Source organism: Pantherophis guttatus, chromosome 3 (genome assembly GCF_059756535.1).
Source record: "Pantherophis guttatus breed Tessera chromosome 3, ASM5975653v1, whole genome shotgun sequence".
In the NCBI taxonomy this organism is placed as follows: Eukaryota; Metazoa; Chordata; class Lepidosauria; order Squamata; family Colubridae; genus Pantherophis; species Pantherophis guttatus.
Genome location: NC_142065.1, coordinates 93,601,460 through 93,616,910, shown reverse-complemented (window position 1 = coordinate 93,616,910; position 15,451 = coordinate 93,601,460). Strand labels below are relative to the sequence as shown.

The 15,451-nt window shown below is 39.8% G+C and overlaps 1 long non-coding RNA gene across 1 annotated transcript; it reads right to left on the bottom strand.

The window, feature by feature from the left end:
• Positions 1–5,636: 5,636 nt before the first annotated feature.
• LOC148114669 (uncharacterized) lies at positions 5,637–10,508 on the bottom strand. The gene is made up of 3 exons (XR_015733166.1): positions 10,266–10,508; positions 9,167–9,233; positions 5,637–6,115 (listed from the first exon to the last, which is right to left on the bottom strand). It is a non-coding gene; the product is annotated as an uncharacterized LOC148114669 (long non-coding RNA).
• Between the last annotated feature and the right edge of the window lie 4,943 nt (positions 10,509–15,451).

Sequence of the window (15,451 nt, the reverse complement as noted above, 5' to 3'; positions counted from 1 at the left end):
TAATTTGTTTTGTCGCGCATAATTAGTGTGGACTCTGTATACTTCGTCCAGCTCATTTATTATTTCATCCTTCTCTCTTTGGAGGGCCTCTGCTATCATCTCCGCCATTACAAACGTTAGGTCCTCCTCTCTGTCTTCCACCACATTTTGAAAAGGTAAGAAGAATGCAGCTCTTTCCATCTCCAATTGTGCCACATTGTTTTCTAATTCTTTATTTAGTCCCATCATTTTTAAATCTAAAGATTCCATTCTTTCTTCTATCATTTCTTAATGTTTCTTATTCTGCTCACACTGCTTTTCTCAGCACCGTATTCACTCTCCTGCTTCCCGTTGGTCTCGCTCGGGGCGTCGGGCCTCTGAGTCAGCTGCACCAGCTGACTTCTTCCAAGCTTGAACTGAGGGTCCTTCTTGGTGGGCCTGGAGATCGCACCTCTCCTCGCCTCCTCTGAAGATTCCCCTCCAGGACCGATCTTTGCCCGAAAGGGCACCAAAAACTTAGAAATCCGACACTGGGAATAGAGCTCTTTTTTTCCCGTGCCGCCTCGACCCTACGTCACCGCCAGAAGTCAAATTCACTTTTTGACCATGATGAGAAGTTAATAGCACTATTGGATTGGTCTAGGCAGGTAAGGTTAAGGCTCAGTGTAAAAAAGTGGCAATTTAAGGTGCACGAAGTCCGCTTCCATGGGCATACTTTGTCTTCACGAGCTGATCCAGAAAAGATTAGAGCCATTGTGGCGATGCCATCACCTGCTGATGTTAAATCAGTGCAGAGATTTATCGGATTTGTTACGTATCTAGCAAAATTTCTGCCGCACCTATCGGAGGTGTGCCAGCCATTGAGACGCCTTCTGGACAAAGATGCAGTTTGACATTTGCTCCCCATGCATGAGCAGGCAGTACAGGAGATAAAACGCTTGGTCACTATTGCTCCAGTGTTAAAATATTATGATGTTACAAAGACTGTTACCATTCAAAGTGACTCGAGCAAAAATGGCCTAGGATGTTGCCTAATGCAAGAAGGTCAGCCGATCGCATATGCGTCCAGAGCGCTCTCTTCTGCTGAGTTGAACTATGCTCAAATTGAAAAGGAGTGCTTAAGTATTGTATTTGCCTGCCAACTTTTCCATCATTATCTTTATGGCCAGGATATAATCATAGCTGAAACTGATCACAAGCCACTAATAGCCATATTCAAGAAGCCCCTTTTGTGTGCTCCCAAACATCTGCAGAGCATGATGCTTAGTTTGCAGAATTACAGCCTAAATGTTGTCTATAAGCCAGGATGTGAAATGTATATTAGTGATACCCTGAGTAGTGCTACATTAAATCAGGTGACACTTGGAGGAGAACATGAGCATCAGACAGTTTGCTGGATGCAACAGGAACAAACTTTTTTTGCTAAAGTTAACCAAGCAGACTATCTTAATTTGCCCCTGAGTGGGAGTTCGAGCATGTGACCTCTTCACTGCATCACCGCGTCATCCCCAAGCTAACAGCAAAGCTGAATCAGCTGTGAATCTATGTAGGAAAGCTCACAGTGAAGGTAAAGACCCGTGGAAAGCCATTCTACATTGGAGAAATACCTTATCTGAGGGCATGGACAGTAGTCTGGCATAGACTGATGGCAAGGAGACTAAAGACATCACTACCAGTGTCCGACAGGCTGCTTGAGCCCTCGATGATACAAAGGATTCAAGAAAAGTTACGGCTGAAGAGACAAGCGGTCAAGGCAAGATATGACAACTCAGCTAGAGATTTGCCAGAATTGAAGATTGGGGAGCAGATTCGGATGAAACCGTTGCCTGGAGATCAAATAGGTCGCTGGAAAATGGGTAGCTGCTTACAACAAGTGGCTCCACATTCCTATTTGCTGGATGTTGAAGGAACTTTGTATCGTCGCAATTGGGTAGACTTGCGTGTAGCTGAGTGGCCAGACTTTACATATCCTGTGGACAGGCCAGATGTATCTGATATTAACATGCCGCATTTACCCATAGACAATGAGGAATGCACAGGGGTGGGACCTCAGATTAATGTTGATGAGAGCTCGGAGCAAGCGGGTATACCCAATAGCAGTCAAGTGCCGGACCCTCCAGTAAGCGGCGAGAAGAGCCCAGTGGTTCCAGTGAGGACGGAGAAGCCCAGAGTGCAAAGAGAGCCATTGGCACAAGAGGGCCAGTTGTTACTCACAGTTGACTGTTGTTCGCGACCACCTGATACACTCAATTTGTAGAAAGTGTTGATATTGTTCTTTTTCTATAATCTAACAGACTCTATTTGTAGAAAGTGTTGATATTGTTCCTTTTTACAATTTGAACACTTTTGCAATGTTTTTTAATGTTTTATTATGGGATAGTTGTGTTAATATGAAAAGGGAAGATGATACAGTTTATTTATTTATTTATTATTTATTAATTAAATTTCTATACCGCCCTTCTCCAATAGGACTCAGGGCGGTACACAGCCAAGATAAAAACAAAGCATACAAAATTTAAGAACAGTATTAAAATAATTAAATATTTTGGCCGAAATTAAGATAACCCAATTTAAAAACAATTTAAAATTTAACTCAGGCCAGCCCAGCTTGTTGAAATAAATAGGTTTTCAGTTGCTTGCATCGGAACTCTGCATGTTTCACAATGTTTTATAATGTCTTAATATGTGATAGTTGTGTTAATATGAAGGGAAGATGTTACAGTCGCTTGCATCGGAACTTCGTATGGTTCACAATGTAGTGCTTTAGTAATACAGTGTTTTATATCATTTTAATGTATATATGTAATGCTTATGGGGTTAGTGGGGTTTTTAATGTTTCAAAATGTGACAGTTGTATTAATGAAAAAGGAAAGATGTTACAAGGGTTATGTCTACAGTCTTGGCAGGATTAGTTTGAGATGTATTCCTTGACTCTTGAGGAGCTGCCTATAGCTGCATCTGTGAGGTATTTCTGGTTCCTATCATATGTAGATATATACTTGTAATGATGGCTTTTTAAGGTGCTTTTATTGATGATTAAACCTACTTGAAACAACTCAGAAGGCTGAAAAAAGTTATTTCTGACCGGTCCTCACACCTACGACCATCCTCACATTTATGCCCATTGCAGCATTCTTAGCAACCATGTCACTCATTTCACAACTGCAGTGCTTCCCTTTACCACAGTGACAAGATAGGGTGCAAAACGTAAAATGTGAGGACAGTTGTAAGTGCAAGGATTGGTCAAAACTGCGAGGACCAGTCAAAAATAACTTTTTCAGCCCTCTGAGTAGTCCCTATGCACATAGGGACTACCCAGAGGGCTGCAAAAAGTTATTTCTGACCGGTCCTCGTACTTTTGACTTGTCCTTGCACTTATGACCGGTTGTCATTTATGCCTGTTGCAGTATTCTTAACAACCATGTCACTCATTTCACAACTGCAGTGCTTCATGTGGCCGGGTGGGCATGGCCAACTCGACATTGCTTCTTTGCCCTAATGACAGTTTGCTGCAACAGCTGTAAGTGTGAAAAACAGTCATAAGTCACTTTTTTCAGTGCCATTGTAACTTTGAATGGTCACTAAATGAACTGCTGTATGTCAAGGATTACCTGTACAAAAATACAAAAAGCTTCTTTGCTTGCAAAGCAAAGAATACCAATCCCTAAATACAAATCATTAGATTAGAAATACCTGCAAACTGGAGTTACAAATCAGGGAGGGTGCCAGAGCACCTTGAGGAATTAAAATAGTTTAAATGCAATAACTATCAGCAGACAACTCTTGCTCATAAAGTGAAACCCTTTAGCAGAGAGGTCATTTAAGATCTCCAGAATGAAGCAAAGGAGCAAACACAGTAGCTGTTGCTTGTTAAACCAATTACCAGAACAAATAGAAACAGGAACTAACCAGATTTCTGAAGCTGCTTCTTTTCAGGAACAGAGATTAACATTTTTCCTTCCAAACAAAGCTGAATAGGGAAAATTATCCCATCAATAAACAAAGGATTAAACATCACCAAGCACAGAATTAAACTTCATCAAAAAACAGTTTTAGACCAAAAGTCAGAAAGGGTATGTAAAGTCACGTTTGAATGTCAATCTTTCTAGATAGTCAAGAAGCCTTGCTGAATGTCACTCATTCTGGTTCCTTCTCATTAAAAGCTTCTTTCCGGCAGCTTTGTTATTCAATTATTTCTTCAAAGTGCTGATCATTGCATCCCAGCTGGAAGAACTCCAACAGGGGAGTATTTCCTCCCAACAGCAGTGTAAAAGCTTAAAACAACTCTTCCTCTTTAAGAAAGTCAAGCAAAGAAAAAAAAACTCAGGAGAAGCTCCGGAGGTGACAGTAAGTATAGGTGTACTGCCAAGAATATAGTAAGGGTTAATGGAAAGGCAGTTTCTGTAAGCAGGGCAATAAAGATTAGGCTAGAAACAACACCAGAATGTTATAATTCCTTACAGGATTAACCCTATAAAGTGGGGGGGGGGGGAAGGAGATTTTGTCTAACAACTGGTTCTCCAAACTGCTTAGAAAGTTAACTGGTGCGAACTAGTAGAATCCATCATGTGGTATTGATTCAGGGTCTGCAAAATATAAAACATTGTGCTATCTCTACCACCATGCTTTACTGACCAGTAACTAAAAACCAGTTAATTACCTGCTGCATGTCCTTTGCTGAAAGATAAAGATGATCTTTTCCCCATCTTGCAGCTTGGTAAGCATCAGATGGACCTGAAGTAAACGTTTTCTTTATTTAAACCTAGACAACAGGCTTTCTTGCATTCTATGAAAATATATCTTGAGTTGCCAGATGTTGGTGTGTCCAATGGTGTAAAAAGGCTTGCAGAACCATTAAACTCTTCTTTGGAATCTGAGGCTGCCATATTATTTCTCAAAAGCAGGCAGGGGTTTTTAAACTGCAGAACTTCACAGCCACCAGTAGCTGAGGCACTAATAATAGTGCGTGTGCTGGACCACAGCCAGTAGCTAAGGCACATTTAATAGTGTCTCTGCAGAGTAACAGCTCTACAAAATCTAAACCTGCCTTCTGGCCATGCTTGGAAAAACATGGACCAAGCAGTCCGATGCCTATTTTCTGTGCAGAACATCTTCAATGGATCAGTCTAAATTTATATCACGGCAAATTTTAGCCCATTTTGTGTCAAATAATAGATTTTGAAGGTATGTAGTTGGAAACCCTGCATCAATTTCTAAGATGTAGCTCAATCTTGTTTTACTTACCCTGTTTCCCCAAAAATAAGACATCCCCTGATAATAAGACCGCCCCGAATTCATCTGATTGCATCATCTGATTGTAAACTGCCTAGAATCACTTGCTGGTGAGATGGGCAGCATATAAATTTTATTAAATAAATAAATAAATTTATTAAATAAGTACATTTTTATACAATATCTTACTGTCCAAACAGAAAAAAAGGAAAACAAAGCAAAAAAGAAAAACAAAGCATTATATCTGTTTGTGATTTTCCCACGTTAGATTTTAGAATAGGCAGAAATCCTTTTGGCTGAACCTCCCTCTGATTTTGCTAACTCCAGAGCAACCCCAGGAGGAGCAATCGTTGGGGATTTTTGATTGGATAGTGAATTGAAATGTTTACTGTGCATCTCTGTTTCTTTACAAATTATATTACAAATTGTTTGTCAATAAAAATCATTTTTGGATTTCTTTTATTTTTTGAAGAATTCAAGAATCCATATGCTAAACATATCAACTACAATTATCTATTGTCATTGCTTTAACATGGACTGCTGATTGATTGTTCAGATGAATCAAATGTTTAAAGGTAAAATTACAGTATATAGAAAAAATTCTTCATTTCTCACTCCAGATACATGTTTAAAAAGTTATTTATAATGTTATACTGTAAAATTTTATCTGCCTTAAAGGTGGTCTATAAATTTATTTTTAAATGTTATTATTTTCCCAGTAATTGCAGTTGGTAAAATCTATCTTTTACAAAATAGACTTTTAGATTCGGATCCACTGTTTATAACTGTGTATATACAATCCAGCTTCATGGGATCATATGAAAAAAAAATAATATACGACTCCAGAAATTCATCTTCTGGTTCAAAGGGTGTGGTATGTGTCCTATTGTTCATTTGCTTAGGTCTGTAAAATAAAATGTGAAGAATAAAGAAATAAATTTGCATCTGTACATTTTATGTAATTCTTTTTTAAACCGATTCATCTGATTTGCAGCAGAATGCAGCCTGTAATAATTTTTAATGTATCAAACTACCTGGGCAAGACAATTTTGAAAGTCAGTATCACCATTTTTAAACAAAATAGTGAAAACTACTATTAATGACTGCATAAGGTTGACCTGATTATGGCGAAGTCCATTTGGTGAGGTCCAAGTGTATAAGTTGCACTTGTTTGAACCACGTATTTATGATTTTGGACTGTTGCCTTCTGGCAGAAGATACAGAGCAATTAAAACTCAGACCACATGTTTTCTGAATAGTTTTTATCCCAGAGCTATAATTGCACTCAACAATGAACTAAAGGGCCACCATCAGAGAGCTGTTGGACAGCATTACTTGGTCTGTTGTGTGGATGTTTGGGTGGTTCAGGGGCGGGGAATTTGTGGTGGGTAGGGGTGTGTTTGGGGATTGTTATGTGTGTTGGGCCTGGTCTTTGGGTGTTAAGTGAATTTCGTTGTATGGGTATACTGTGAATATACATACAATGACAATAAAGTTATATATATATTTGTACCAATTGTATCAGAATTTCTTAGACCACGGCACAAAAACCCTCTATTTCAAGCTCTGTTGAAGCAGTCTTTGGGGCACAGACTTGGGTAACTGTGATATTGAGAAGCTTAGCATGAATTCTGATGGTTATAATTCTGTCGCTGGCAGTTAAGAAGTTTACCACTGCTCTAGCAAGTTTCTTACCAATAAGATAGAAACAATAAGAGGTATCCACTGCATGTATATTTAATAGGACCATTCACTCTGTAAATTCACTAGGTCATTTCAGCCTTATTGTGCAACTTAGCTGGAAGACCAGATAATCACCTGGCGATGTTCCTTTTGGAAGACTTCAAATCCTACATCAGCAACTTGGTAAATAAGCTTTGTGTTGCTGCAATAGAAATCAGACAAAAGGTGGTACTTGTCTGGAATGCTTCTTTAATTTCATTGTGTTGCAGTTTTCAAGATTATAGCTTTAATGTTAAAAATATACTATGTTCCCAACAATATCTCTGTCATTGAGATACACTTGGCAGAGTGTGGCAGAGATGACACCGAAGATCTAGTTCAGGAGTGTCAAACTCACATCATCACGGCGGTGTCATGTGACATATCGGGACTTTTTTTTCCCCCTTCGCTAAAGTGGGCGTGGGCATGGCCAGTATGTGATGCATCCAGCCCATGGGCCAGGAGTTTGACAGCCTTGATCTAGCTGATAAGTGGGTTTACATTCATTTAAAAACAACATAGATCTGAAGGGATGTTGCCAGCACCTCTAAAGTAGAGCACCAGGAGCTTTGGAAGAAAGCACATGCCAAACAGACATTGGGTTGACAAAAGTGACTTTCAGTCCTTCCTTCCTTCCTTCCTTCCTTCCTTCCTTCCTTCCTTCCTTCCTTCCTTCCTTCCTTCCTTTCTCACCATTGCCCACCATATTCCTGTTAATGTGTTCACTGGAGTGGTACCTATTTATCTACTTGTGTTTGCATGCTTTCAAACTGCTAGCTGAACAGTAGCTGGAGCAAATGACAGGAGTTCACCCCATCATAGAGCAGCACTTTGAACGTGAGCTTTCAGATTGTCAACCCAGTGTTCTAACCATATGAGTCACTGAGTCATAAATCATGGCAAAACTGAGTTCTCTGATTAGGGAGAAAACTATTTGATTTCTAAAAAGATCAGACACCTTTTATGGCCCTCTTGCTAAAAGAAGAAAAAAAGTGAAAGGACTATTTATAAATTTTATTATTGAAACAGGTGAAAATTAAATAAGGGATGAAGGGATTTCTGGGAGAGCTAAGAGGGACAATAGTATTTCTAATATAATGATTGAATGATTGTAAGACAACTAGAGTCAGTCCAGGCAAGATGGGTGGCATACAAAATAGATTAGATAGATGGAGATAGATGGAGATTAGGGATGGATAGAGATGATGAAAGATGATGGTTAGGTAAGAGAGAGAGAGAGAGAGAGAGAGAGAGAGAGAGAGAGAGAGAGAGAGAGGGAGAGAGGGAGAGAGAGAGAATAAGTTTGGAAGTCATACTATTTCATAACAGGATTTTTTTTCTTTCTTTTCTTGAACTTATTGTGTCTTTTAGGTTTCTCTTTTACTGTATCTAAAATCTTACACACATACACACATACATACACACACACAAACCGTCATGACATCTTTCAGCCTTTGTCTCCTTTGTTGTTATTTTTGTAACTGCAATCTCCCATAACAAGCAACTTTGCATTTAAGACAAGTAGTAATGAGTGCCTCAGAGCCCCCAAGCTTTGTCCCTCACCAAGTCGTTCAAGAGAAAATTGGAGAGATTGTATGTATTTTTGCTCTCCCAATGAGAAGTGATTCCTGTAGATTAGAGAAAATCTAATCTTTGTTTTCCCCCAAAGAAAGCATAATAGTCTCCTTCTTAAAAAGGCCAAGCCATTCTAGCAGACACACAGGAGAGAAAACAGGGCAGCCAGAATAGCACTGAAGGCAAAGACTCAAAGGAATGTTATACTAGTGAAGCCCCAGACACAGGCTGGCAAGAAAAGGCTTCCCAAAGCTTTACAGTGTTGTGCTTAGCTTTGCATCCTTTTGTTGAAGTTGTGGCCCCTGCCTAAACTATCTACACTCACCATCTCTTCTCTGGAAGGTAAAAAAGGCCTTTAGGAAAGAAAATCTTTGAAGCTGATTTATTAAAGTAGTGACACTTCTTTTTCAGGTTCATCTTGAAAAAAGTAGGCTTTTTCACTGAACAACAGAGGAATTGTCTGGTTGCGTAATGTCCAAATAACCTTTCTGAATTCTTCTTTAATTTTGAAGAAGAGAGACTTTGAAGTCAGAACCTTGCTTTGACAACAACAATTCTGAATGTATGTGTCAGGTTAAATGTCTAATTCTCCCCTGCCACTTCCCACCATGACCATGCAAGGGTTAACATGACCACATATCCCATCATGCCATCTTACCTCTGACTCCTCCCCTTGGGTATAAAAGAACTCACCACGAGGCCATCCAGCAGTTCCAGATGCATACCTGCAAGAGATAGACCATAGTCAGTGACTATTAGATGAATGGGCCTAGGAACAGTCCAGGCCTGCAATAAAGAATTGAAGAAAAGATGTACCTGTGTCTTGCGAGTTATTGGGTTAGATCCATCACTCTTAACAAATATGGTAGCAGAGGATGGTTACCCATAACTCTGAATGATGACCGAGCGAGCTGTTTACTCTAAAAAGGAGAACAGAGTAAACACCAGAGCATTCACCAAAAGGATGGCTGAACTACTGGCATCCGAAGGTGCCACACCAAAGGACATCCCAGTTGAAGGTGGACAGGACTTCGAGCCGGACTCACCACCCAGAGATGAGGGACAGATGGGAGCAGCAAGTGACCGCAACAGAAGCACAGCCCAGGAGGAAGATAGACTCTGACTGTCCATACTAGAAGTGATGGAAATGCCTGCCAGCAACGGCGAGCTCATCGCAAAACTCCAAAGTCTCCTGAGAAGCCATGGAGCAGCAATGAAAGCCCAGGAACAAGCACAGGAGACCAACACACCGGTAAGAGAGGGGTCCCTCCAGCCCAATACCCCGGACCGGTACGAGCCCACTTTCGCGCCATTTTCCCGGCGGCCATCTTGGAATGGCCAGCAACCAATAGGAAGCCTGGGTTCAAATTTAATGGCACGAACCAGCGGGGACCCCGAATCAAACGGAGAATGCCCAAAAAATGACTACGCTGGGCAAATCCAAGATACCAGGAGCTCGCCTACCGAGCTCGAAGTAGAAAAAGCGATCAAAACACTGGAGGCAGCCTTTGGCTCCACATTCCAACTTCCCGAGCCAGCTGCGAGCCGCGAGGAGGCCTCCAGGAACCAGAGGGACACCAAACCGACCTTCGAGGGCGAAGCACCGATCCCGCCAATCCCAATGAGAAGGACGCACCTCCGCAACGAGCCCAGCACACTGACCGCCCACGGGCCGATCCCACGGCAGGATTCGAACCCACCACCCTTCCAGCCGCCGCTGCAAGACCTGAGGGAAGATGACCAAGCCAGCTACTCACCCATGTTGCGACCACCTCCGGGCTTCTTCATTCTCCCAGTGACCAGCATCCGCCGATCCGGATCCACCGCTGCTGTTGCCGTCGCCGCCGCCGGGCCGCTGAGATCCGGAAGTCCTCGACCGACGACCGCGACATCGGCCTCCTGCCGATGTCCAGCAGAGAGCCAGCTGTCCAGGAGTGTCTCCGGACATCCAGCACCCAGTTCAGGTACTTCAGGGGCAAATCCGACCCCCCTCCGGCAGGCCTGGGCCTAGATGCAGGAGCCGCAGCCGAGAGCTCCTCACCTTACGACTTCCAGTGCCAAATGAGCTTCGTGCATGCCCAGTCTTCATCTACAGAGAGAGAGAGAAGAAACATAGAGACAAATCAGTACAGAGTAACAACATCTTCACCTACTGAGAGAAAGGAAAGGAACATAGAGACAAATCAGTACAGCGTGACAACATGCATACCCGTGCCTTATTGTGAGTTCCCTCATTTACAAAACCATGGACAGCTACCCTCAGTGAGTAACTATTCAAACAATTCTGGGACAATGCCTGTTAACTTTCCAAAATTACAGATAGATGGAGGGAATCTTTTAGAATGGAGCCAGCAGCTACAGATTGTCTTTATGAAAGAAAATGTACTCTTTTTAATTTCCAAACCTCCAGAGAGGCCCTGGTCATTTGAAATTGACTGCTCACCACAAGGCATTTTATCTATTGTTGACCAGTATTCCACCCACTATGTATCCTAGCATAGGTAACAATTTAACTGTGTATGAGATCATGCAAAAATTATACGGTTTATTCTATAGTCAGAGCAGAGCAACCACAACAAGGATATCCAGGGAATTCCACTCTGCTAGACTCAGACCAGGGGTCCCCATGAGCAAACATATATTGAAACTTAATGCAACCAGGGCTGAACTAATGCAAAGGGGGGAAGTAATCACTGAGGAGAGTATGCTGAGTATAGCCATAGAAATAGAGAAAAGACCATATTGCATGAATAAACGTGATGACACTTCACGTCTGCCTACTATTTGGAAACCTGCTCTCATAGATAGACGAATCTTAACACAAAATATAAAACATAGATCAAGTGTTAATCAAAAGGCCTCTATGGCCAAAAGTTCCAGCCAAAACACATTCCAGCCAGCCACAAAGATGAAGCCCTGCCACCTGGTGGAGAAAAACCGACCATACACCGGAAGCCAAGCCAATAAACACAAACTGAGATTCCCAACCAATCAGAATGAAAAGGTGGAGCCATCCCAGATTTCCAGCACCAGATTTGAAATAGTAACAGCAGTTACAGCAAAAGACCCTTCACATAAGCCTGATGATGGCAGATGAGATTCTGTCGAAACGTCACTTCTACCCTCTTAGGGATATGTTCACAATTACACGGGAAGAAACCCGAAATATTAACTGTACACACACACACACACACACACACACACACACACACACGTGTATGTGTGTGTGTGTGTGTAGTATATTCAAGAGTAACCAATTAATGAATTAAATTAAATTGGATAGATTTTGAATATCATCTCTCAGTATTTATAAACAAATGACTCTGAGTTCCATTGAGCAATAGGTTCATGTGGGTCTCTAGAAAAATGTTCTGTTGCTGATGTTTATGTACCATTTAATCATTTTGTTTGGTTCAGATCCTTTATCAGATTGAATTAAATTGAATAGATTGATCGATCGACACAAAAATGTATCATATCTCTGATGTTTCCTTCGGAATGTCCTAGTCATTAAATCCCAGAGTTGATTTGCATCACACAATATCCTCAAGAATATTATTGAAGATGAGCTTAGAAACTGACAGATACAATACAGATGGGAAGTTCCAGTCGGATTAACGGTGAATTACGCAGGAGAGCGATATCGCCTTAATACAATATGGAAAGCAAGAGATTTCTATACTAATATACTAAAGGCTGGACACCCACCATCGGTGGGAGTTAAAAAAGCAAGAGAGGCAACAGAGGGAAGGAAGGAGGATCTGCAGAAGCAAGCAGAAGGCGGAGCTATGAGTATGCAGGAGGAATTACTGCAACTTTCAAGTGCTGTCCAAGCATGGGATATAGTTGAAAAACAAGAAGAAGTTAAAGATCAAAGACAAACCAGAGCAGTTACTAAACGTAAGGAACAAGAGTTTAAAAAGCTACAAGAGCAGGCCTTATCACAAGAAAATGTGAATATTGGTACAGAAGCTGTGGGAGGGGCGAGACCGAAAAAGAAATTCCAAGAGGATTACCAAGCAGTTCTTGCCAAGCTTCGAGAGTCTGAAGATGGCCTCTAGGTTTTTAACCTGGAATGTCAATGGTTTAAATTCACCACCAAAAAGGAAGAAAATATTTCATCATTTGAGACAACTTAAAAATGATATAATATGCCTGCAGGAAACACATATAAAGACAACTGATCAAAAATACTTAATAAATGCAAAACTGGGAACACATTTTGTTGCATCTGCCCTGGAAAAAAAGAATGGAATAGTGATTTATTTGAAAAGAGACATGATGGCTAAATTAGTTGAGGCAGATCAACAAGGAAGATTTTTGGCAATTGAGTTACTGATAGAAGGGAAGAAAATACTTTTAATGGGGATATATGCTCCTAACCAACAAGAAAAATTTTACAAGTTGATACATACAAAATTACTACATTGGGATTATAATTCATGTATATTGATGGGGGATTGGAATGGAGTAATAGACCCTAATATTGATAAGAAAAGACTATTACAATCTACTAAATTGCGAACCAGACTGCCTAAATCTTCTTTTGATATGATGGAGGATATGAAATTAAGAGATATTTGGCGTGAACGGAATTACAGAGAACAAGATTTTACATTTTTTTCAGATAGACATCAATCTTTTTCGAGAATTGATTTTATACTAACTACAAATGATTTCTTTTCCAAGGTAAAGAAGACAAAGATTTGTCCCAGAATTTTAACGGATTATAATCCAGTTTGGATGGAACTGGAGTGTGGGGAAAGATCTAGGAGATCTTGGCGGTTAAACGAAAATCTTTTCAGATATGAGAAAAATGTAATAGAATGTAAAAAATTAATGAAGGATTTTTTTGTTTTTAATATGAATAAGGGAACATCTATGGATATGGTATGGGATGCTAGTAAAGCATATATGAGAGGAGTACTGATAAATATGAATAATGCATATAGGCATAGACAGATGGAAAAAAGGAGGGAATTAGAGGAAGAGATCAAGAAAAAAGAAAGGGTGTTAATACATAACCCAGGGGATAAGAAAATTAAAGAAGAGATTACCCTATTACGAGGGCAATTTAATATGATGCTCTCAGATCAAGTGGCAACCAACTTACAATATGCTAAACATAATACTTTTTGTAATGCAAATAAACCAGGTAGATGGTTGGCATATATGCTGAGGAAAAAACAAAAATCTCGTACCATAGAGAAAATAGAGTATAAAGGTAAAGAGGTTTATCACCAAAATATGATTAAAAAGGCATTTTTAGAATTTTATGCAAGATTGTATACTGCAGATAAAATACAAGGTGTAGATATAGAGAGATATTTGGATAGTCAGAATATTCCTATAGTTACAGAGGAACAAAGAGAACGGTTAAACCAATTAATAACAGAGGAGGAGATCCTCTTAGTAATTAAACAGTTAAAAACTGGCAAGGCTCCTGGTACGGATGGATTAACAGCTGTGTACTATAAATATCTACAATTGGAAATGGTTGTACCTCTTAAAGAATTGTTTAATAGAATTCAGTTGGGTGAAGGGGTACCACCTTCATGGAAAACAGCCTTTATTTCATTAATTCCAAAAGAAGATCAAGACTTGACACATCCAAAGAATTATACACCTATATCATTATTGAATACAAATTATAAGATATTTGCTAAGATATTGGCAAACAGGTTAATGTCAGTAATGCAAAAAATGATTCATGCGGATCAAACTGGTTTTATACAAGGGAGGCAAATGAAAAATAATGTAAGACAAATTGTTGATATATTGGAATATTTGGAAAGGAATAACCAAATCCCTGCGGTGCTTATATTTTTAGATGTGGAAAAAGCTTTTGATCGTTTGGACTGGCAATTTTTATTGAGAGTGGTTTATAGGATGCTGTTGCGATCATCTGGTGGGCTCTCCATGAGGGGTCCAGATTAGAGAAGACACAGGCACAGGTGTTTCTCGGGATGAGAGAGCCTCGAGCTGACTCCAGACCTCTCTTTTATTAAAGGGTGTAGGACGTATCAGAAGACATGATTACAGCTATACATTCTCATATTACATTCGTGACTAAAAGGAAAGTATTCAGTTACTACATATTTACCCCATATATGGACATAAGTTTCATATCCTACAATCCCTACAGTAAATCATATGATTTCTAGGAAAGCAATACCTAAAGCAAAAACAAAACTTAAACAGTCTAATGATTCATGATCTCCAAATTATTTCGGTGCCAGGCTCCGCATATGTGTTCCAACCAACCAGTCTGATCTACACATACACCATGGCTACCTCATTCCCACAGGATGCAATTTGGGAATTGCTTTATGCAGTCTATAAAAGCAATATATCAAGAACAGACAGCTCAGATAATTGTTAATGGCAGTTTGACAGAAACTTTCAAAATTGAAAAAGGTACGAGGCAGGGATGTCCCTTATCGCCATTATTATTTATATTAACTTTAGAACTGTTGTTGAACAAAATACGTAATATAGATGAGATAGAGGGAATTAAAGTTAGAGATTATGAATATAAGGTACGGGCATTTGCAGACGATTTGGTTATGACTTTAACTCATCCAGTGGAATCAGCAAAGGCTTTGATGGATATAATTAAACAGTATGGTCAAGTGTCTGGGTTTAAAATAAACGTTGGAAAAACAAATATGATAGTTAAAAATATGACAATAAATCAAAAAGAGGAGTTACAAAGGGTAACGGGATGTGAAATAGTCAAAAAAGTTATATACCTAGGTGTTCATATTGCATCTTCCAACGGTAAACTGTATAAATATAATTATGAGTTGATATGGCATAAAATACAAGTTGAAATGGATAAATGGAAAAAATGACAATTGTCTTTGTTAGGTAGAATAGCAGTTATAAAAATGAATGTTTTACCTAGGTTTTTATTCCTTTTTCAAATGATACCAATACTAAA